The sequence below is a fragment of the Lissotriton helveticus genome, chromosome 2_2 (genome assembly GCF_964261635.1).
Source record: "Lissotriton helveticus chromosome 2_2, aLisHel1.1, whole genome shotgun sequence".
NCBI classification, from domain to species: Eukaryota; Metazoa; Chordata; class Amphibia; order Caudata; family Salamandridae; genus Lissotriton; species Lissotriton helveticus.
In genome coordinates, this window is record NC_136060.1 from 125,714,851 (window position 1) to 125,740,613 (window position 25,763).

Here is a 25,763-nt window from a genome sequence, read left to right on the forward strand (position 1 = left end):
CCCTTATAGCCGCGTCTCCCTCGCGTCTTCCTCTGTCATCTGTCTTAGCCCGAGCAGGAAGCAGGAAGCACCTGGTACCTCATCGCCACTCGCAATGCTACAATACCTTTGTGCTTATTCGGGGCTCGAACACGCAGTAGGAGCCTGGATGGGTTCCCCACCCCGTGGAGAGGGCGAATGACTTCTCCTCATCTCATCTGTGAGCTGCCCTGCCCCGCCTGCCTGCCAAGCTGCAGCAGCAGGTGATGTCATTGGGTTATTGTCAGTTACTGCCAGCCATGGGGGGAGCGCTCCCATGCCTTTGCGGAGACGCCGCCACAGGCCGGAGATGTGTACTCCGCTGCACCTCGAGGAGTTAGACTCCACCACCGACATTGAGGGGTATATCTTTGTGACTCAAAACTGGGTTGTAGATCCCCCCACAATCTACATTTCTTCCCTGGTCCTCGTATTAGACTTAGGGCTGCCGTGTCATCACACGTGCGCATTGCCTTATGTTATTCCTATTGAATTAAGTAATCGAACACTTCAGAACTTCCCTTCCTGTCGCACGTTAATTTGCCTCGGATGCAGTCAGTAAATTACATTACATAATGACCATCTTCGGCTCCCAGGTAGGCAGTATCACCGTACAGTTGAAATTCCTGCAGCACCTGCCTGTACCTTCATCATAGCGATGCTGATGAACTGAGTTCATCGGGCCGTTTAACAGTTGCATCTGTTAGTTGTAGTGCCGTGCAGTGGTAAATTGACAAGGGCGGGTTTATAAGCAATTTATTTTAGAATAGTGATCATCCCTTTTATGCTGTGTATACTTCTACACTTGCTTTAGCTAAGTTATATATAATGGTGTTTCCGCTTTCGGTCATATGTTGTGATGCATTATAATGGGCATCAGCAGCCGGCATGGTATATAAGTTATTCCGTCCATGCAAGGGTCCACGTATACTGACTCCATTCGTGAGCGTTGATGTAGACATGCTCGACTCTTTCTCTGCCAAACGGTTATCAACAGTGAACTTGGGTGAATTAAGGCACTCCCAACGTTATGTCTGGGAATGTAAAGATCTCCGTGTTTACCGGGCCAAATTGCAGGGATCCTGGTAGTGTCACCGTTACTAAGAGCGACGCAGTATTAACAGCCTAACAGAGTCGCGGTAGTCATGCCAGATTTTGCGGGCACACCTCACGGTGCCCTGATCTGCAAACAATATAGACCAGAAGACATCTATATGATCTGGGGGTAAACTTCCGTTAAAACGAAAGCAACGCAAAAGACACAACAGATTCAGTTTCCTCTAGTAATTCGCACAGGAAGGTCCTATCACTTGGCGCGCTGACGGATAACAGATTTATTATAAGATTTACCCAGAATGCTAGAGGCAGGACACGGTCCGGGTCAATACAACAGAAAGCACACCCGCCGGTTCACATAGAACCACCCCAGCATCCCAGACAGCTTCCATGCGATAATTGAGGCGAATTACCTCTAAGCTCAAAGTCACCTATGGGTGTCATAGCCTGCTGCCCTAGATCACACCTGGAGGACAGGGTGAGAGCACATAATACTTTACCTGCGTGCCAATTGGGGGAACAACCACCAACTTACATTAGCCCTGACGGGATGCTCAGGTACACAGTAAACTAGTTAAGCTATAGGATGTTGGTAGCCCAACCCTGCCAGAGCTCCTGGGTGATTGAGCTATTGCCCCCGTGCAGGCAGAGCAGCACCCTCAAGGGACTCATCATTAGGAGAGCTGCGGGACAGGTGTCCTTAGGGCGGCGCAAACCTGTGCAACGAAGGGTTGCCGCAGACTTAGGGCGCCACAGACGCTGGCTAGTTAGAAGAAATAAACGGACTGCAGTTGACGTTGGAGTTCTCCATTTAAGTAGGCGGTGAGCTTCTTGCAATGAGTTCATGCAACCAAGTGGGACAGGGGGACGACCTTGATATCCAATCATCAAGGCTCTTAGCACAGATGGTTATCCGCAGCAGAGGTGAGATGAGAGTTTTGGCTTGACATGGGTGTTAGCAATTTAGAAGGCCGTTTTCATGCTTCAAGGGCTTTGGGTTAGGAAACATACCAGGGCCAGTTATAACTGGACAGGCGGTGTGCCCCACCACCTCCGTCCCAATGCCCTTGTCTTAGCTTCAGCCCCCTTTCAAATTTAAGTTGAGGCATGCCGGCGAAAGAGGGTAGACCGCTGCCGCGCACCGGACTCAGCGCACTGAGCAGTGAACTGGGATCACGTGCCTCTGATGGTCTGGAATGACTCCTGGCCCCATATGTAAAGGGGCGAGCTACCAGGAACACGGGAGGTTGCTCGCATGCGCTTACACGCATCCATGCGCAACTGGGAAGCACTAGAAACATCCGGATGCGGATAAAAAGCTAACTAAAGTCCAAGTGGGGATGGCGATTTTCCTCTTAGAATTGGGGGAAGCGCTAGAAAGAGCCGGACGTAGATAGAGAGGGAACTAAAGGCTAGGTAGTGGGGGCTCTGGGCGCAGCGGGTGCCACGCCCAGGGCTGTGGAAAAAAGGGAAGGCGACCCCCATACAGGACAGGCGCAGGAACAGGACCTGAAGCCACAGTGCGAGAGGCACCATACTGAGTCATACATAGCCAAGGGGCCCTTCTTGGGGACTTGGTTCAACGGCACCCCGTTAGTCCTTAGGGCGGTTGTAACCTGAGCAACCGGGGGTTTGCTAATAACGCCCCTCCTTGCTGGGCAAGGTGTGAGTTGACTCTCCCTTGTTCAGAGGTGGGCGGGGCAGGTGGACGATAGGTCCACCGGGGGGAGGCTTGCCTCCCCGGTCGACACGTGGCCAGGGCCACTAGTGTCTGCTTCTTTGGCTCTACTTCAGGCGCCCTGCAACAAGGGGTTGCGGGGTGGAGGGGTCGCCTGTCAGTTAACCCGCTCTGTTATTTGTATCACAAATAAACCTGCAACTTTTTATTCCCAAACATACTTGTCTGTGTATTATTTGGGTGGAGGGTTGTGGGGCAAGGGTACCGATGCAACTACTATGCGGGAGGCCCGCGGTCCCTGCAGGGGACCCCATAGGAGGGAAAACCCCGTAGTAGTGCGCAGGGAACCGCAGGCCCGCCTTGGGGAGGGTGGGTGGGCGGGGCCGGACATACAGGCCACCCCCCTTTCTTTGCTGACTATATGGGGCGCACGTCCTCCTTGGCGCCCTCTTTGCCGCTGCTCCTTGTCCCCGTTGGTCGCTCCCGGCTGTCCCCGCCAGCCCAGTCTCAGGCCCCGAGCCCCCTCCGCTCCCTCACTTCCCCCCACGACGCCGGACGCGAGGCCCGCAAATTCACTCCCCTCCCTACCGCTCACCCGATGGAAGGGGGGAAGTGGGGAGGGGGGAATAGTAATGATGTCTTTGTCTTCCAGGTTGCAGGAGGAGTTACAAGGCGACCCCCATACAGGACAGGCGCAGGAACAGGACCTGAAGCCACAGTGCGAGAGGCACCATACTGAGTCATACATAGCCAAGGGGCCCTTCTTGGGGACTTGGTTCAACGGCACCCCGTTAGTCCTTAGGGCGGTTGTAACCTGAGCAACCGGGGGTTTGCTAATAACGCCCCTCCTAGCTGGGCAAGGTGTGAGTTGACTCTCCCTTGTTCAGAGGTGGGCGGGGCAGGTGGACGATAGGTCCACCGGGGGGAGGCTTGCCTCCCCGGTCGACACGTGGCCAGGGCCACTAGTGTCTGCTTCTTTGGCTCTACTTCAGGCGCCCTGCAACAAGGGGTTGCGGGGTGGAGGGGTCGCCTGTCAGTTAACCCGCTCTGTTATTTGTATCACAAATAAACCTGCAACTTTTTATTCCCAAACATACTTGTCTGTGTATTATTTGGGTGGAGGGTTGTGGGGCAAGGGTACCGATGCAACTACTATGCACCATAACCCACAAAAATCTGTTATAATTTCCCAGAAAGCTGCAAAGCACAAGCACCTTACCAGAGAACTAGTACCCACGAGGAGAACGGAAAGGAAACAAGAACTGGAAAATCCAAGAGCCAGATGGGTGGCACTCCCCCATGGGACCGGTCGCAGTGAAAAAGAGTGACAACTGCCCCGAGTCATATGACGGCACAAAACAACTGCACCTTATCTGAACTTTAATTCTCACCAACAATGGTTCCTTTTTCATTGTTATTTTATTGTAATGCAATGGTTATAATTAACTTATGCAAATAAATTTCAACAGCACACACAACCATCCCTGATTAAATGATTTTATCCACGATCTGCCACTTTTTGAGGTTTGTCTTATTCACCAACTGCAGCAGGTGTGTGACCCTGTCATATCTGGACTTGTTGCATTGTTTCATTGTTAGATCGCTCCTTTCGACATAAGAGTGCATCGAAGTTGGGCTTGTTTGCCGCACACTGACCTTGCTGAGTATTAAAAGGTTTCCGCTTGGCAGATTTTGCCATTGATTTTAGATTCCATATTAGTGCTGAACTTGTGTCTTATCCACATAGGGCCTCATTTATGAAAAGTGACGCATAGCTGCGTGAAAACAGCGATGCGTCACTTTTCACTGCGCTCTCCCTGCGACACTAATGATGTGTCATATTTACAGTATGACGCATCATGTCGCAAGGAGTTACAGATACGTCAGTATTTCTGACGTATCTGTAGGGGCAAAAGGGACGCATTGCTGGAGTTTGTCACAAAAGTGACGCAACTCCAGCAATGTGTACTTTCACATGGGGCAAGCCCCATGTGAAAGGGCCTGCGTCAGTCTTACGCCTGCCATGAGGCGTCACTTCTATGACTCTTTCTTGCGACAAAACGCCCCACTTGCATACATTATACCTGGCGCAGGTATAATGTGGCGCAGGGGTTTACAAAGTGACGCATCTACCTAGATGCGTCACTTTGTCAATGGGGTGCAACAAGGCACATTTTTTACTCCACTGGTGCGTCACTAAAAGTGACGCACCAGTGGCGTAAAAGTGACGCAAGGGCTCATAAATGAGCCTCATAGTTAGTTTTTATACTAGTGAAGCGGCATCCGTGGTACTTTTTGGTTTGACCTACTCCTATAAGACAACTTTATTTCCTCTATTTCTACAGAGTATCATGGAGGTCATATCACCCGGGATCTGATTTAGTGATTGGTGAGTTATCCACATTTCTAAAGGGTATTGTTATACCTGCCTTTTTTTTAGGTACTCACTCACAGTACATTTTGATGAATACCATAGGACACTGTTATTGCTATCCTATCTGCACAGAGGTTGATTATTCACGTAGTTCGCACAGGTTCCTCTTCTTCATAAAGCATCTTTAAGCTAAGAGCCATACATAGTGATAGGTACATCCAATGCAATGATGCACACACGTTACTCACAAAGAATTTGTCTTCATTTTGTAGGTGAAATCCTTTCTATGTCCTGATGAAGACCTGGTTCCAAATCATTGACAGACGGATCAAAACATCGACGCATACTCAAACTAACATCTTGATGCATGCATCAACAAATGGGCATAACATTGAGATGGCTGATTGCCACCAAATAATTTAGTGTATTTGATTTCATTAGTAAGGTTTTGTATATGTATTATCTATTGTCTATCCATCAAATCACCTTCACAACCACAGTGCAGTCATTACTCACCTAATGGAACTCCCTTGTTTATTAATATATTTTGTGTTACTAAGAGAAAGTACATTTTTCTATAAGTTGGTGTGTATGTTTTTTCTTATCAATTAAGGTTTCTAGAGAACTATTGGTTAGCCTATGAGTGCTTGCCAATTTGTTATAATCCTATATCCTACAGAATCAATTTGCAGAATATATACAAAATCTCATCCTTTTGAGGAAACTCAAAAGCGACATCTATGTGCTACAAGAGACCAGACTAGAAGAGGCAGACATCCCGCGATTAAGAGCTAACTGGATAGGGGAGGTGGTGGGATCACCAGCCCAGAACAAGAAGAATGGGGTAATAACACTAATCAGCAAAAATTCGAACTTGTCTCTCACAAGCTATCAAACAGACACCCAGGGCAGGACACTAGTGACCAGCCTCAAGCGAGCAGGTGAGACCTACCACGTCGCAAACATATACGGCCCTAACAGTGAGGATAAACAATTTTGGTAGGGGATAGGTGCCCAGCTACACAACCTACCAATGGAAGATCTACTGATCGTTGCCGGAGATTTCAACCAAGTCCTGGACCCAGCTATAGACAAGCACCCCTGCAGACGCCACACAACCACTAGCCCTAACATTCTCAAGAACCTGTGCACAAAACTGAGCCTTAAGGACCCATGGCGCCTAAGCAACCCGGACGCCAGGGAATACACATTCTACTCCAACCCCCACAACTCCTACAGTCGGATAGACTACATACTGATGTCAGAAACACACACACACCTCATAGACCACACAGAGATAGGACCCAGAACAATATCAGATCACGCACATATAAGCCTATCCTTATCAGGCAGACACAACGAGAAGCCAACACGCAGGTGGCGATTTGATGACGGCCTTCTCCAACACACAGTGGCGAAGGCAGAGATAGACACAGCTATTCGAGAGTACCTGACAATCAACGACACACCAGAAACGCCTAGAGAGGTACTATGGGACGCTCTTAAAGCGACCATACGGGGGGTAGTAATGACAATAAAAGGGAAAATGAACAAAGCAAGGAATAAAAGGATAGAGAACCTGGAGAAAGAGATCAAAACACTGGAGAACAGCCACATAGCAAGCCTAGAAGACAAAAACACACTCACAGAGCTAACCAAACTGAAGTACGAGCTGAATAGAATACTAAGCGAGAGAGCAGGGACCTGGATCAACAAATATAAATCAATCAATCTTTGCACGGCCAACAAAGCGGGGAAAAATCTAGCAACTTATCTGAAAGGGAAACAAAAACAGCACACAATTGGGGCGATCAAAGACAAACATAATAAGGCCCAGACAGCCAATAAGGACATTCTGGAGGTATTCAGGGACTTCTATGAGGGTCTTTACACAAGAGACGACACGCTAAAAGAGGACGGGGGCGAGGAACTCCTCAACAGCATAGCCACTCCCACCCTAACAGAGCGAGAACGAGAAGTCCTAGAGCTAACAGTCACAGAGGATGAGATAAGGAAGGCCACGGCCAGCCTCAAAGAGAACAAGGCACCAGGGCCTGACGGCTTTACAGCAGGTTTCTATAAACAATACCTGACCACACTCCAACCCACGTTGAAACAGGTATTTGAGGAGTGCGTCCACAAAGGACGCATGACCCCATCAATGGCTGAGGCTAATATAATAGTCATACCAAAGGAAGGGAAGGACACGACAGAGGCGAAGAACTTCAGGCCGATCTCACTCATAAATGTAGACTGCAAGATATACGCGAAGATACTAGCCAACAGACTTAACGCCTACCTACCTAAACTCATACACAACTCCCAGGTAGGATACCTCAAAAACCGCATGTCCCATGACAACACCAGACTACTATGCCATATAATCAACCACTCGGCCCAGAGCAGTAAAGCAGCCGTAATGATAGCCCTGGACGCCGAAAAAGCGTTTGACAGAGTCTCATGGCCCTATCTAGATCACTGCATGGGGAAATTCGGGCTAGGACCCAACTACAGGAGGATGGTGATGGCGCTTTACAACAGCCCCAAGGCGCGAGTGGTAGTGAACGGCGGCGTCTCAAACATACTAAACCTGGGCAGAGGCACGCGACAAGGCTGTCCACTCTCACCTGGCCTCTTCCTATTGGCAATAGAGCCACTCCTTACAATGATACGCACAAACGAGGATATAGCTGGGGTGCCAATCGGAGGAGAAAAATTTAAGCTAGCGGCATATGCAGACGATGTGTTAATAATGACAGAAGACCCTGAGAGATCTATCAAGGCACTGACAGATACAATTGAGAGGTACGCCCAAGTCTCAGGGTACAAACTCAACAAGGACAAATCAGAATGCAAGCCCCTAAACATCCACACAACAAGTACAGTACTAGGAACGTCAGGCCTAGCGTGGCAAACTAAACCTATTAAGTATCTAGGTATCCTCTTCGAGAGAAACCTGAGCACGACACTAGAACATAATGAACAGGTTATAATCCAGAAAATCAAGGCCAAAGTAGACGGGTGGTCACCCAAGTTCACAACATGGTGGGGGAGGGTAGAAACAATAAAAATGATGCTCACACCGATGGTGAACTATATGCTAGCCATGCTACCCCTAACCAACACAGATGACTTCCACAAAAAGATAGACAAGATACTGAACGATTTCCTATGGAGAGGGAAGAGGGCCAGAATAAGCATACAAAAGCTCAGATTATCAAAGGAACAGGGGGGGCTAAACATAACAAACTTCAAACGATTCCACGAGGCGTGCTTAGCTAGACAGGGACTGCACTGGCTGGACCCAAGACAGGACTACACACCGGCATGGCTAACACTAGAACAGGGGTTACTAAAAGGTATGAAACCCATCTCCCTCCTCACGGCCACCAAACACCCGGCAATCAAAGACAACCCGGTACTCAGAAACACAAAACAAGCTCTGCTTAAAATCGACAAACTTCTCAACACGAGTATCAAAGGAGGGCCTTTTGAATCTATCTGGCACAACCCATCCTTAAAATACAGGGGGAAGGTCCTCGACATGCACGACTGGTATAGCCTAGGGATATCCACAGCCAGGGATCTTAAGAACAAGGGTGCAGACGTAACATTCGACACCCTGAAAGGAGAGTACAACCTAAACAGCGTAGAACTATACAAGTTCCTGAAGATAAAAGTCGCAATTAGGAAGGCGAACCTCAACACCCAGACACCTTCGATAATACAGTTGGCCAGCAGCCTGAACACGCTAGGACACCAGGTGGCACACCTCTACAAGATCCTAGGCCCCAAACACACCAAACTCAATGACAAGGTCCTAAACTTCTGGGGAGAGGCAGCAGGTCAAGCACTCAGTCAGGAAGCCAAGGCGGAGCTATGGAGGTCCACTAGTAGGAAAAAAGTGACGGCCACGCTGAATCAGACAAAATTCTGGCTGATACACAAGGCATATTGGACACCAGCCCGATTAGCCACTGTGGGCATTAGAGACAGCGACATGTGCTGGAACTGTGATAGAGAAAGGGGAGACTTAGAACACCTCCTTCTAAAATGCCCAAAAATCAAGGACTTCTGGGGGAAGATCAGAACACTCATCCACGAGATCACAGGCATAGACATACCAACGAACATCACAAGTCTGGCTCTAGGGTTCACGTCACAGGCAATCACAAAGGCTGAGGACAGGGACCTCATAGATCTCCTGCTGACAGCCGCAGTCAAAGTAGTCCTAACTAACTGGAAGGACACATCAAAGGCGGCTCCACAGGCATGGCTCAACTGGGTCACGTTCCTTAGGGGGGCGGACAACATAACAGCAAAACACACACCGAAGACGCACAAGCAGTCGACCATGTGGGGATCTTTAGACCACTACCTGTCATCACACAAGCCACCGTAGGCGTGAACGTGATACATCTGAGGTCACGGGCAGAAACAGGCTAGTGCCAACAGAGCACCGTGTACATCTCCTACTTAACCTATAACCTATATCTCTCTCCACTATCCCCCGGGGCGGCGCGGGGAGCAAGATGCTTGGTCACAAACGCCAAGGAACACCAATGGACGCAATATGACTATGAGTCTATGAGACTTGGGACTATGAGACTACGAACCGGCGAATGATCTCAAGAGTACGGAATGCCACTCCCCCCCCCCCTTTTTTTTCTTTCTCTCTTTTCTCTCTTTTCTTCTTTCCGCTCATGTATAAGCCTCTTCCCTGTATGTAAAATTATATTTTTATATATACAATAAAGAATTTCGGAAATTAAAAAAAAAAAGATATTATTTGTTTGAAATTCTAATGAACACATTTACTCTTTGGAATGGGTTTGTTAGTGTTAGCCCGGCTAGATGTTTTTGTGCGACTCAGCTAACTAAAATCATGTGGGGCCCTTCTCTGATATATGAGCACCTCTTTCAAAAGGAAAACACGGCCCTGGGACACATTTAGTCAGCTCTAGTATATGGTGCCACCTAGTGGCGACTGACGTTTCGCAACTCTACTACCTTGGCAGATTTACTTTATTCCACCATTGTGGAGCAAAACAAATTCTAAGTGCACATTTCTTTTTCTAGTAGTAAGCCAAGAGTAAGTATCCAGGGCTTGCTCCTAACTTGTGTCTGGAAATCAGGAGTATTAAAATAGTAATTCACAGAAAAAGCTTTATGAACTGGGCCTCTTTTTATCTTTTACATTTTCGGTGCAAGGAAGTATTCAAGTCTGAGACCAGAATCGATTAGTGAATGTTTTTGAAAGCTCAATGAGTTGAGAGGTATTTAAGGAAGAAAAATAAATCGAAAATGTTCCAGTAAAACACGATCAATCTGTTGCAGATTGCTGGCAACTTCTAAATACGATCCTGCAGAAGCCCCTCCCCCCTGTCTGGCAGCTCTTGGCCTGTCTAGAGGGCCCAGTGGGGGCAGCACGGGTGATTCTCTCTGGAGTGAAAGTGTACCCAAGACATGATAAACAACTGCCTTGGCCTATAATGTAAACAATGCAAATAAAACGCCAACATATGTCTGTAGATGGCAGCCTGCCAGTATTATCGCCCCTTCTATAATCTGCACCTATTACTATCATCCGCAGCCGCTCACGTGCAAACACTCTTTTGCAGGCATGTTTTGCCTATACACAGGTGCCACAAGACCCCCATGAGTATAGTCATCTGCAAAGAGTTGCGACAAGTACTTCAAGCTTGACGTCACCTCCAATAGACGTGAGCAGAGCTGCAGAGTTCACTGGGAGCTGTCCTGCGATAGTGTCATACACAGTCAGACAGGATGGCAATAACAATTGGAGGGACCTGCTTGTAGTTACAGGTCTGTATCGCTCACAGTAGTGTCTTGTCCTGCAGATTCGGACTTCACCCATGCATGCAGAGCAGAGATGTACACACTGTAGAGCAATAGTTGTATCCAGCGCCCTGAAACAGTCTGTGTCACATTAGTGGTGGTGAACTGTGAGCATGGAATGATCTTTTTTCTAGTGATTTTTCTTTTTTTTATTTAGAGTTTTATATAGCGCGAACTAGACCCGAGACTTCGGGTACCAGAGCGCTTTACATGAGCATCAGTTTCGTCACATGAGTACCAGTGGTCGAAGTGGGGACAAAAAAGTAGGGGAACTGTGGGCGGAGACACAGGGGGCGGGAATAAGCAGAGGATTGGATTAGTGGGCGGAGTCGGAGGTGTGGCTAAAAATAGCAAAACATACCAATTTTTAGTGCATTTGACATTTCACTGACCAGTTACAGCTTATAACGTTATTTAATTCAAACAATCGATACACATGTTTATTTGAGGTTTAATATATAAGTTGTTTATATTTAATTCATTTACAATGTGGGACATGTTTCCAATCACAGAATATTCCAAATACGCTCATAAGTTGAATCATAAGCCATTTGTCTCCGAGCCATGCAGTTTCTTTCATTGGCACTTCTCCTCCCTTTTTCTAACCATTTCTGAACATAAAATTCAGGTTTAAATTCTATGACAGGAGGCCCCACGATGTTTATGAACATTATAGAAGACAGACGATTTATTGATATTCTGTTCCACAGTGGTGTGAGCACATCATTCATTACACTAAAGCCCCGTTCACATTCAGCAGTTGAGGTACAAAAGGTGTTTATAATGTGCACTAATGGTTTCAGGCTTTCAGGGATGCAATTTTTATTTTGTTTGTACTCTCTGAAACCAAGGATGTACTGCCTAGTATCAAATACATGCAACCTGCTACAAAGGTTTTGTAATTCTCCCTCACCGTATAAGATGTCTACTGGATCTGGCCAATAAACTGGTTGTAGGAGTTTCATTCTGTGTACTAACTCTTTGTATTCGATTTGGTCATTGTTTGTTGTTGTGCATCTCGAAACATTTGATGCATTAGACATTGTCATCCTTTTTCGCAGGTTATTTGCTAAGCTCCGAAAGAACTGTGCCCTATTGATGCTAACACAGCCTTTGTTCTGTTGCAGTCCTACACCATCAAACTGCATCCGTTCAGCAGCATTTAATGCAGTTGTAGCAAAGGGCCCAGGTGCATCAGCCATTGATTCAAACACCAAAATCTGCATCTGTATTGAGCGATCGGCCTCATATATGGTCATATCACGCCGCTGCAGCCTTCTGGATAGGTCACCCAATTCTGTGAGAGCATCATATAATATGCCCATATTTTCAACAAACACCATGGAGGTTAATAAACGGTTTAAACCAGCATATTTCCTCTGCTCAATGTCACTCCTCGTTGAGTCTTTAGAACATTCCATGAAATGTTTACTAAGTGCTCTGTAGTTATTCCAAACAGCTCTCACAGATCTTTCACTTGAGGACACCCAATGTACATCTAGCACCTTTCCAATTGCCAGAAGTCTTACTTCTACCTCCAGAGCACATTCCCCAAGCTCTCTCTGATTTTTCGGAGAGGCATGGTAGGTGGTATAAAGTTTATCAAAAAAAACTTTGAGCTGATTAATGCCTGTGACTGCTTTACAAACATCACCCACGGCAAGCTCCAGCTTGTGGTTAGCACAGTGCCATACATTCAACTGTGGATATTTCAGTTTCAGAAGAGTTGCCACACCGGATTTCCTACCTATCATGTTGGAAGCCCCATCTGTTACAAGCTAAACCAAATGCATTTTTAAATACTCATCAGTAAAACCATGTCTCTGTAAGCATGCAAGTAAGGTATCTAAGATTATATCTGCTGCTGTGCTTGGCAGCTCAACAATGTCTAAGAAAAAGGTCAGTGGCTCATCGTGTTTATCAATACATGCTCTTACACAGATAATTAGTGTGGTCAATTTACTAACTGTGGTAGATTCATCTATCATGAGGCTTATTTTTGATTCATTCTGCAAGATACAATCAATCAGCCTTGACCTCATTGTAGCAGCAATATGGTCTATTATGTCAGCACAGCTGTGATCTGAATGCAAGACTCTGCCCAAGTCTGCACCATTCATCTTTTGAACATCAATATCCAATGGCATATCAGAAAAAGGGCGCTCATGTTTGCCTATTTTGTATGCAATTCTGAATACACGGCATGTCTCTTCCTGTACTTTCATTTGCATTTTCAAATTGTACTGTGGAATACTTTCACGGGCCCTCTGCTCTAAAATAGCTAATGCCTTAAGATGACAGGAGCTATTCTTATGACGAAATATTTTTTTCCGCAGAGAAATTTGCTGCTTGTCTTTAGAAGGGCCATATGGAATGACCAAGCAATCTACCCATTCCATGGGAAAATGCACACCTTGACTTGTTTCTGTTTTAAGATTTACTTTCTTGCACACTTTACATCCAAGCTTGCCTTTGGAAAATAAGAGCCATGGATACTCTGTACGTTTCATTTCAAGTTGTTCAGTAGACCAGCAGGCTGGGTGATCAATTTGATCCATACTCTCCACCACATTTCCTTGAAGGAGTATGTGACTGTCGTTAGTGCCACAGCCATCTATCAATACTTTGTCTTCAGAATCGACTCTTCTCCTCTTCTCGGGCATCCTGACACTTTCACTTGTTTGCCTTTCAAAACCCTGATTTGCATTTGCCATTGGTCCTTCCGATCTGGAGCCTGGGAACTTCTGTGTTTCGCAAGATGTGGCTGGAGCATTTTTCTTCTGCAGCCACTGAAGCATCTGCATAAATAATTGTGTAAATGCGTACATTTGAAAAGAAGCACTGTACCAAAACTCATGATTTATTTTAAATGCTGGCTGTCGGTACGAATTGGGATTTCCCACAAGACAAATTTAAGAAATAGTCCTTTTCATTTCTTAATTCCACGGTAAGAACTACATTGAATATTAGCCGTTTGGCAATGAAAACCAAGGTGTAAATTAAAATGTGTCAGCCCACACTTAAGGCATTTACTTGAAAAATATTTGTACATGCATTTATGCAATGGAATAATGGGGGAATTAAATGCTACTTAGTTTGTATCAATGAGCAGGTCCCAATAAATGTGAGGGAGTACATTGGATTGTCTCAGAACCTGGCTGAGGGTCTTTACCTCTTTAAAACTTGATGTTGAATTGAAGATAGTCGAATACTGCGAAGCTTCTGGGTAAGCAGCAATTTATGTGGCAGGAGGAAGAGATTTAGGAAGCACCCCTACTTCCGAGATTCTGTGACAACTGTGCTTTGCGGCCTATGCAGTGACACTGATTTGCCTTCGATCTAGCAGTAAACCTGATCCCTCTCTGGCCTTGCAGTGCCGTGGTTTGATGATGACCCGTCTTTCTGGTTTGAGAACAGAAACACCCTGCTCTGGTTTCTGGTGAGTGTCTCTAACAGCACGATCTGAGAAATCTTTCAAATAAAGAAGGGAATGGTCAATAAGAGTTAACATGAACTTGCTAGAAAATACTGATCATTTTGCACTGGTATCTACAGAATGGGAACTTCTCAATTTTAAATTGTTCCATAACTAAGTTCAGGCACAAAAAAAACTGCAAGACACCTGTAAATCCTGGTTTAAAGACCACTATTCTAACTATTGAGCTCTGCACCCTCTAATAAAGCAGGGACTACTTGAACCCCCTAGATGTCATACTGCAGTACACATCTTATAGCAGCTGGGAAACCAGACATGGAACATAATAAGTTGATACGTTCTGGCACAAATCATTTTAGTTAGCAGAGGCAGTGTGTGCCCACTAGTTACATTTAATTAACACTTTTACCTCATTGTCAGTGTTTTCTGTGCTGGGAGCACTGTTGACTAGGTCATTCTGTGACACTCAAGCAAAGCAGAGTTGTAGTCCTATGCACAAGGCCAGCATTAGATGTTCAAACATGAATGGTAAAATATCCTAGTTTGCAGATGTTTTCCACATAATTATAGCTCTGCCGTATTTTTCCACATGATACATCTGCCGCATAATCTGATGGTTTTATCAAAAAAAATTGTTTGTAGCTCAAATGGATCAAAAGTTACTAAATAACGTGAATTGTGTTGCTGTGAAGTGGAAGGCCGTGTGCAAAGGTTGACTGGTCACCTTTGTCACCGCTGCATTGGCATGTTACACTGGGATTAATGAGGTGAAAGCTTTCCAGAGACTGTTAGTATGTGTAAAAATGTCAAATTAATAAAGTATCAGAAAATGTACTATATAACCCTGCAGTCTTTTTTTGCTTCATAATTTAGTCATACCTCCAACATTATGTTGTCCTCCATTGCTGCATAATTGCAGTGGGTCCAATGCAGGTAGCACATGCTAAAAGTGATTGTGTATGAAGCAGAGATACCATGAAGTTTGGGGCATATTTATGGGAATGGTGGTGCAGGGCAGCACAGCATGTTACTTTGCTGCACTGCCCTGTATCACAGGGAAAGGGCAAGAATGCACGTTATTTATCCGTGGCTTTTAAAACATGACTTGGAGTTTTGCATTGTGCATGTACCACATTGCAAGCATACCTACACCCAGCACTCCCCTTGCTCTCCCTCAATTCCTAGCATATCATTACCCTGCCTCTAGCATACCCGGACTCAGCCCGCCCTCGCCACACTCACTTCCTGGCAACGCTCATTACCCTGTTTCTAGCATACCCATATCCTGTCCTCCCCTCGCTCCCCCTCACTTCCTGGCAACACTCATTACCCTGCTTCTAGCATACCCACATCCTGGTCTCCCCTAGCTCCCCCTCACTTCCTGGTATTTCTCATTACCCTGCTTCTAGTATACCCAGATCCAGCCCTCCCTCACCACCCTCACTTCCTGGCATATCATTCATTACCCTGCTTCTAGTAAACACGGACCCATCCCTCCCTCGCCATCTTTACTTACTCCTATCAAGCATTACTCCTGCATCCAGCCCTCCCCTCGCCCACCTTGCTTCTCTGGTATACCCGGCCCCGCCATCTCTACACTTCTGGAGACTTGCCGCAGATCACACTGGCAGGCAGAGCAGACTGCAAACTGCCCAGCGGACACATAGGGCGAGCTGGAAAGGCCTCCCATCAAACCTTTTGGTCTTAGGGGTAGGTTTAGAGAAGGGCATAGGAGGAGTGCCACCGTGTGAGAGGAGTTGAAAGACGACAAGATTCTGTGACAGAGGAGTGTGTGAGGGTGAGTGAAGGTGGAAGCCAGAGAAAAAGCCCTTACCTTCCAGGGAGCTCAGATAGGCAATTGAAATATTACTGCTGCATTGCGCACAGATAGACCTTCAATAGCTACTGGCCTACCGTACAAAGTGGGAAGGGAGAATGCACTGCTCAAGGTGTGGGGGGTTGGGGGGGGGCTGATGTCCTAAGCCTGCCCGAACGTCGAATATTGTTGCATATAGAGTACGAGACTTCATTGCAGCATTTACTTGCATCTTGCACACACTGAAGCGAGTCAGCAATAATATTCTATACGAAGAGAATAGCATATTTCACACTGACACTGTATACTGTTTTATTTGTAGCCGTCTACAGTACACTTTGCAGTATGCATTAATACTGAGAATCACTTAAATGCATCAGTCTGCAAAACTAAATTGTCCCCCCCTCCCAAAACAAAAGTGTCATCTATTAACAGTAAAACCTTTAAATTGAATATGCTTTAATTGTGGTGGTCTCTGAAGTGGTGCACTTGAGTAAGTTTTCACTAATTCCTAACTCCTGTAATCTCTACCGAATGTGAAGTGGTGAACATATAGGGCGATATGAGTCGGTGAGCCTGCTAGTGACACAGAGAGCAAGCTAAGCAGAGAAGTGAAATGAGAAAGAGACTTGCTGGGAAAAGCAGAGAATGAAGTGAGATAATGAAAACATTAATGGAAAACCATAGGGGAAAGGAAAGGTGGAAAGAAACAAGTATTGGGACACAAAATGTTTACGTGAAAAGAAGTGGGAAAGAAAAAGGAAGGAACAGGCACGGAGGATGGCAGAAAAATACAAGATAATAAGAAGCAGGTGATGGAGTGAAGAAAAGAGAATGGTTTAGAGATAAAATACGAGGAAAGGCAGAGAGAAAGAAGAGAGAAGCAGCAAAGAAGAGGGATAAGGAGAATTATGCACCAGGTGTTTTATTCCCCCCACTTACTTGATGTTTAAGGAGTTCACGGCTTCAGAGGCAGTCCAGGCTCCTCGTGCAGGCCCCGGTTCAGCGAAAGGGCAGAGCTGTGAAGGAGGGGTCGGGTTTCCCTGAGCAGGCACGGAGACTAATTTACAGGAGAGGCTGGTGGGGCTGGGTCAGCTTCTCAGTGGCTGGCTGGCCAGATATATAGCAAGTCAAGAAGCCCCCAGCTGGCGTCCGTCAGTCTGCTTGACACCAAAGAATCATTGTCACAGGGCTGGCAGTGTTGTTAGGTGTGAATCACGTGCTTACAGTAGCCGCAGGGCCATCAGAGTAGCCGTTTTCGCACCTTGCTACACTGATGTCCCTTTCAGTCTCACTTTGCAGGCCCATTAACACAGCAGGGAAGGGGAGGAGGTCGGGCGCACTGCAGAGTGTCACCACTCATGCAAAAAAAAAAAAAAGTGTACTTTTAAATTATGGCAATGTTACAGTCCCCGGTACGCTCTTTCAAAAGTAAGAAGTAGGGGAACGGACTAACATAATTTTAAGAAGTAGGGGCACGCCGTGCCCTTCCGTCCCCGCCCACTTCTAACGCTGATGAGTACACATTCATTTTTTTAGGCACGGGGAGATTAAGTGATTTGCCCAGAATTACAGGATGTTGAGCGTCGTTGCCGAGACTCGAACCCGGTTCCCCAGCTTCGAAGTCGACCGCTCTAGCCATAAGGCTACATTCTCTTGAAGGTGTCAACTCTCTGGGCGCATTTTAAGTAATTTGGTGGGTTCTGTCCTTCCCACATACAGATTCAAGGGACCTGTAATCAACCACAGCCTCGGGTCTCGCAGAGGCTGCTCCCGAAGGGGGCTTGAGAGCCGGCGCTATAACCAGCGCCTTTCCCCCCCCTCCCCCCGCCCCCCCGGACAAACTAGTGGGGCGGAATTTGGCACGAAAAGGACAAAGAGGCCAAAAGGAAGCCCCCCTCCTCTTCCCCCCGCACGGCTGTCAGAACAGCGCCGACACCCCCGGCCAATGAGGGGACAGGGCGGGGATACAAACCCCCGAATGGAAAGGGGGCCTCCCTGGGGGCGAAGGCGAGTTGGGGGGCACATAACCTCTGTTCCCCCAGGCAAGCTCCTATCTTCACGGAGTGGGGGGAGCAGCAACAACGGCAGGGCCCAATCTTGTCCCACCCACCCACACCTAAGGAACAGCAATGTCGCAGTGCTGAGGAAGAGGCAAGGCGTGGTGAAGAACTACGCTGATATCCGTTGGTACGGAGGCACACCGGAGGGCGGTGTGCCAGAATAGGTCCACTCACCTTCAGATGCCGCACGACTGGGTGAGTTAGCCTAAGGACAGGTGTGTAGGACCACCCACTCTGGGATGCCTCACGGCTGGGTAACTTGGCCTACCGAATGGGGGGGGTAGCAAATGGAGACGGCACTCGCAAGCCCAGCCCCCGCCGGACGGCAGGGCACAACAAAATCGGACATGGTAGCAAGGTGGCCTAACTCTGGGACAGAAGCTACCCCCTTCCCGCGCAAACGGGGCGCAAAAAAATCCAACCTACCAGAGAAAACGACCCGGAAGGGCCAAGAGACAATACCAAGGAAGTTTGTGATGACATAGCATGATGCAAAGTATATACATGCCTCCTTGTATTCCTAATAAACTGCGGCCAACAAATGACCACCACAAGACAAATATGTGCGTTGGCTTTTTCTTGTCATGATAAGGAATACAGTATGGGGGTATATACTACATACAGGAGGGAGTGGGACAGAGTGCGAGGGTTATCAGAAAGATCCCGGGGTGTTTTATGGTGAAAGGTTTTTGAAAATGTAACCAAAGTGCCCTATTTCCACAGGGGTCCTTGTAGATAGAAAATATTTTCATGAGAAAACATTTTTCAGGTTCTAGATGGAACTATCGATGTGATAAAGGGGTGGCCCGCTGGCAGGGTATTGGGGTGTGGAGTATGCTAGGTGGTAATACAATCAGCCTGCAGTCAGTGATTTCCAGATGCCCAATCTTGCTGCACTCAAGGCAAAGCACTACATGCAGGGTGCCCTTTTATGAAAACATAAATAGCTAATATTTTGAAGACGTATGGCTAGCCATCAAGTAGCTCAAAGCTATTCATTTTTATAAAATGTATTTGATAGTTTTCTTGAACGAAAGATCAAACCCTAAATGGAGTCAGAACGCTTTACAATACCGTGGAAACAGAATTACAGTTAGCATAAGCAGCATAAACGGGGTAAAGATGAGGGAGAGAGTATAGAAAACAAGGTGGCGGATTGAACACCACATTTGACAATTTCAGGAAAGCTACAGTTCCATATCCATTGGAAGTCAATGTCAGGTAGGTGAATGTCAGAGGTTAGTTGACAGTGTTTCTGCAGATTATATTGGTCCAAGCAATCAACCCTACTGTCAGTCCTGTTCTGGTCTCTGGGACCTGTGCTACTAGAGGGTAATTACGCAAGTTTGTAACAGATTTTGCGGCTGTCCTTGGTAACACAGAAACCAGGTACTTTTGTGAGCTCACTGAATTGCCAAGTACATTCTTTTCAGGCTTAGGTTTCATGGTGTAGTTAAGTGGAACGGTCACAACTTACACTAGGGACGGTGTGAGGTAGAAGTCAGGCAGTGCATGTATCAATTACAATTGATATAATGAACGTCCAATCAGTGGTATTATTTTGTAATATGTATATATATATATATATATATATATATATATATATATATATATATATATATATATATATATATATATATATATATATATATATTCACTGGAAAAAACAGAGGTTTCACAATCGTTATAGTTAGGAATTAGCATTTAAAAAACCTTTGAAATTCACTGAAAAAACCATAGGTTTTACATTTGTTATAGTTAGGAATTAGCATTTAAAAAACCTTTGAAATTCACTGAAAAAACCATAGGTTTCACACCAGTTATAGTTAGCTGAACATTTTACTCATACAAAACCATTGAAATTCCCACGTTATAGTTAGTTGGACTCACTATAACTCGCGCGCCCGCAATCCACTGCTGATGATGTCACATATTACATCATTCATGACATGGTCAGTGACATCACTGATGACATCACTGATGACATCTCAAATGACATCACTGATGACATCACTGATGACATCATCCAGTGAATGTGTGTTTCTGAAAAGTAAAAATATGTTTTATATATTGAAGAATGAGTGGATGTATGAGTGTCTGGATGAAGGATTTTGTAGGTGCGTGACTGACTGTATGAGTGAGTGATTAAATGTGCCTTACTGAATGCATTGGTTAGTGACTAATCTGTCTGAATGTGTGCATCAGTATGTCTGATGTTGTGTAAGCTGCTGCATGTGTTGATCAGTAGCTATATGAGTGGTTATATGGGTTATTGATTGGTTGCCCAAGTATTTGTATGTGAGGGTGAGTGTTTGTGTGGGTGGCTGGGAGGTGTGTGACTCTGTGCATAGATGTGTGTGCAGTTGATTCACTTGGTATATGGGTTCAAGAGTGCATGTGGAAAGAGCTGTATGGGTGGTTGACTGTGTGCATGGGTGTGTTGGTGAGTGAATGGATATCTCAGTGCTACATGTCCAAGTAAGTACATATGTAAAACACAGTGCATGTGAGAGTTGGCATATATAAATGACTATACATGAGAGCCTGTGATTGCGTAAGTGACTGTATGGATCAATGTGTACTTGTATCAGTGATTGTAAAAGAAAGTAAGTATGTGTTAGTCTATGTTTGAATAAGTAAGGTTTTGTGTGTATAACTGTATAGATGAGGAAATGGGAGTGTGATTGATTAGTTGCATGACTGACTAGGTGTGTGAGTAACTCCATGAATGAGTGGCAGTGTGTGAGTGTCTGTATAGGTGTATGAGTGCATATAATAGTGTTGTATTGATGAGTGACTGTATGTATGAGTGATTGTATGGGTGAATGAGTGGATGTGTGTGTAGACTTAGGAATCAGTGAGTGCGTATGTAGTAACTGGTATTGGTGTGTCAATGGTTTCTGGAATGGTAGTCTGTATTTAACACTGGATGTATCAAAGGTTAGATTAGAGTGTGAGGAGGTGCATCGTATTATCACATGAATGATGTCATCACTGATGTCATCAGTGATGTCATTTGAGATGTCATCAGTGATGTCATCAGTGATGTCATTTGAGATGTCATCAGTGATGTCATCAGTGATGTCACTGACCATGTCATGAATGATGTAATATGTGACATCATCAGCAGTGGATTGCGGGCGCGCGAGTTATAGTGAGTCCAACTAACTATAACGTGGGAATTTCAATGGTTTTGTATGAGTAAAATGTTCAGCTAACTATAACTGGTGTGAAACCTATGGTTTTTTTCAGTGAATGTCAAAGGTTTTTTAAATGCTAATTCCTAACTATAACAAATGTGAAACCTCTGTTATTTTCAGTGAATTTCAAAGGTTTTTTAAAAGCTAATTCCTTTGCATATCGAGTTTGTAACCTACGATTGTTAGTGGGTTTTTTTATTAGCTGTTTTGTATAACTATTAATTATTATTAATTTATTTAAAAAATATATATTTTTTCAATGTATTTTACTTTTTTTTAAAATCATTTTTTCCTGGGGCGCTCAGGGTGCGCGCACCGGTAAGCTTACCCGTATCAATTTGTCTTGCTGCGCTCAGGGTGCGCGCACCGGTAAGCTCACCCGAGAGCGCAGCGAGAGCGCCATTTCTGCATTCATAAAAAAAATATGTATGAAAACTAAATAATAATGCAAGACATTCAGTACCATACTTATAAAAGTAGTATTTTTGATTTTCAGAATGGAAATGATTTTGCATTTCCGTAAATCTAGCAAAACGTCATTTAGGTGCGCCGTGTAAGCGCCCACGGAAGCGCCCACGTTCGTGCTGCGTAAGCGCCCCCAGAAGCGCACCGGTGCGCGCAGCGTAAGCGCGTCAAGTCAGGTGACTTTAAAATAACACTTTTCATTGGTTGCTAACAGTTTTTTTTTACAAAGAATGAAAACCCCACCCATTTCCTTCACTTCTTCTTTCACTTTTGTGACTGCAAGACCTGTTTTTTTCTGCTCAACCTTTTTGGGATTATAATGGCTGCTAGACCCACCAGTAGCAGTGAGGACTCGGATGAGTTCATAGAGGAAAAGGCTCCTCAGCCCAGGGTAAAGGAGCACTTCATTTGGAAGTTTTTTACCATACCAGCGGGTAAAAAAAAGGTCAATACTCCAAAGGTGGAGTGCAGAATTTGCCAAACTGTCCTTTCACGGGGTGACCCTACAAGGAAATACAGTTTTGGCCATTCGACCATGATTCGGCACGTTCAGAGGAGGCACCCCCAGAACTATGCCCGGGAGAATGTCAGGGCTCTAGCACGAAATGCCCCAAGGGATGGTGCTTCAACTTCGACTGGAGGACCAACTGCATCATCGGTGAGGGGGAGACCTGAACAGCTGATTCCTAATATTCAGCCTGTTTTTGATGGCATCACTATAAAATGTAAAGACTGTGATGAACTCCTTTGTTACGGTGAACAAAGTATTATGAACATTGTCCGAACAAGGGAAAACCACCGCTGCCGTCCCCAGCCCTAATTTTGACTCTTTTCTTTTGCTCCTGTTGAGCAGTTTGACATTCCCTGTTTTTGTTTTTGTTCACTAAGAAAACCTAAAAAGAAGAAAAAAAAACGTTCTTTTTAGAACTACCTCCAATTCTCCAAAAAGAGCTGTATTCTAAACAAATACAAAAGGAGTGAGTGAAGTGGAGTGCAGTGAGAAAGGAAAGGAAAATGAGTGAGGGAGCAAAAAAAGGGACGAGAGGGGAAGGGAAGTGAAGTAGGGGTATTGAAAGAAGGTGAGTGTGGGAGTATGGCTGAGTTATAGGGTGTGAGCGTGACAGAAGAGAAGTGAGAGACTAAGGGGACGGAGAGAATGAGACTAACAGAGAGAGAATGAGGGAAGGGGAGTCTAAGAGGACAGAGGGAGAAAGAGAAGGAGTTAGTGAAGTGGAGTAAAGAGAGTAAGGGAAGGGAAAAGTGTGAAGGAGCGAAAGAAGGGAAGAGACAGGAAGGAAAGTAAAGGAGAAGGTTTGAAAGAAGGTGAGTGTGGGGGTGTAGCTGAGTTATAGGGAGTGAGTGTGACAGAAGAGGAGTGAGAGACTAAGGGGACGGAGAGAATGAGGCTAACAGAAAGAGAATGACGGAAGGGGAGTGTAGAACTAAGAGGACAGAGGGAGAAAGAGAAGAAGTTAGTGAAATGCTGTTAGGAGAGTAAGGAAAGGGAAAAGAGTGAAGGAGCAAAAGAAGGGAAGAGACAGGATGTAAAGTAAAGGAGAAGGTTTGAAAGAAGGTGAGTGTGGGAGTATGGCTGAATTATAGGGTGTGAGCGTGACAGAAGAGGAGTGAGAGACTAAGGGGATGGAGAGAATGAGGCTAACAGAGAGAGAATGAGGGAAGGGGAGTGTAGAACTAGGAGGACACAGGGAGTAAAACAAGGAGTTAGTAAAGTGGAGTAAGAAGAGTAAGGGAAGGGAAAAGAGTGAAGGGGTGAAAGAAGGGAAGAGAGAGGAAGAAAAGTAAAAGACAAAGTCTGAAAGAAGGTGAGTGTGGGAGTATGACTGAGTTATAGGCAGTGAGCGTGATAGAGGAGGAGTGAGAGACTAAGAGGACAGAGACAATGAGGCTAACAGAGAGAGAATGAAGGAAGGGGAGTGTACAACTAAGAGGATAGAGGGAGTAAGAGAAGGAGTTAGTAAAGTGGAGTAAGGAGAGTAAGGGAATGAAAAAGAATGAAGGAGTGAAAGAAGGGAAGAGAGAGGAAGGAAAGTAAAGGAGAAGGTCTGAAAGAAGGTGACTGTGGGAGTATGGCTGAGTTATAGGGAGTGAGCGTGACAGAAGAGGAGTGAGAGACTAAAGGGACGGAGAGAATGAGGCTAACAGAGAGAGAATGAGGGAAGGGGAGTGTAGAACTAAGAGGACAAAGGGAGTAAGAGAAGGAGTTAGTGAAGTGGAGTAAGGAAAGTAAGGGAAGGGAAAAGAGTGAAGGAGCGAAGGAAGGGAAGAGAGAGGAAGGGAAGTAAAGGAGAAGGTTTGAAAGAAGGTGAGTGTGGGAGTATGGCTGAGTTATAGGCAGTGAGCGTGACAGAAGAGGAGTGAGAGACTAAAGGGACGGAGAGAATGAGGCTAACAGAGAGAGAATGAGGGAAGGGGAGTGTACAAGTAAGAGGACAGAGGGAGTAAGAGAAGGAATTAGTGAAGTGGAGTAAAGAGAGTAAGGGAAGGGAAAACAGTGAAGGAGTGAAGGAAGGGAAGAGAGAGGAAGGAAAGTAATGGAGAAGGTCTGAAAGAAGGTGAGTGTGGGAGTATGGCTCAGTTATAGGGAGTGAGCGTGATAGAAGAGGAGTGAGAGACTAGAGGACGGAGAGAATGGGGGTAACAGAGAGAGAGTGAGAGAAGGGGAGTCAGTAAGTTAGAGGACAGAGGGATTGAGAGAAGGAGTTACTGAAGTGGAGTAAGGGGAGTAAGGGAAGGGAAAAGAGTGAAGGAGTGAAGGATGGGAAGAGAGAGGAAGGAAAGTAAAGGAGAAGGTCTGAAAGAAGGTGAGTGTGGGAGTATGGCTGAGTTATAGGGAGTGTGCGTGACAGAAGAGGAGTGAGAGACTAAGGGGACGGAGAGAATGAGGGTAACAGAGAGAGAATGAGAGAAGGGGAGTGTAGAACTAAGCGGACAAAGGGAGTAAGAGAAGGAGTTAGTGAAGTGGAGTAAGGAAAGTAAGGGAAGGGAAAAGAGTGAAGGAGCGAAGGAAGGGAAGAGAGAGGAAGGGAAGTAAAGGAGAAGGTTTGAAAGAAGGTGAGTGTGGGAGTATGGCTGAGTTATAGGCAGTGAGCGTGACAGAAGAGGAGTGAGAGACTAAAGGGACGGAGAGAATGAGGCTAACAGAGAGAGAATGAGGGAAGGGGAGTGTACAAGTAAGAGGACAGAGGGAGTAAGTGAAGGAATTAGTGAAGTGGAGTAAAGAGAGTAAGGGAAGGAAAAACAGTGAAGGAGTGAAGGAAGGGAAGAGAGAGGAAGGAAAGTAAAGGAGAAGGTCTGAAAGAAGGTGAGTGTGGGCGTATGGCTCAGTTATAGGGAGTGAGCGTGATAGAAGAGGAGTGAGAGACTAGAGGACGGAGAGAATGGGGTAACAGAGAGAGAGTGAGAGAAGGGGAGTGAGTAAGTTAGAGGACAGAGGGATTGAGAGAAGGAGTTACTGAAGTGGAGTAAGGGAGTAAGGGAAGGGAAAAGAGTGAAGGAGTGAAGGATGGGAAGAGAGAGGAAGGAAAGTAAAGGAGAAGGTCTGAAAGAAGGTGAGTGTGGGAGTATGGCTGAGTTATAGGGAGTGTGCGTGACAGAAGAGGAGTGAGAGACTAAGGGGACGGAGAGAATGAGGGTAACAGAGAGAGAATGAGAGAAGGGGAGTGTAGAACTAAGCGGACAAAGGGAGTAAGAGAAGGAGTTAGTGAAGTGGAGTAAGGAAAGTAAGGGAAGGGAAAAGAGTGAAGGAGCGAAGGAAGGGAAGAGAGAGGAAGGGAAGTA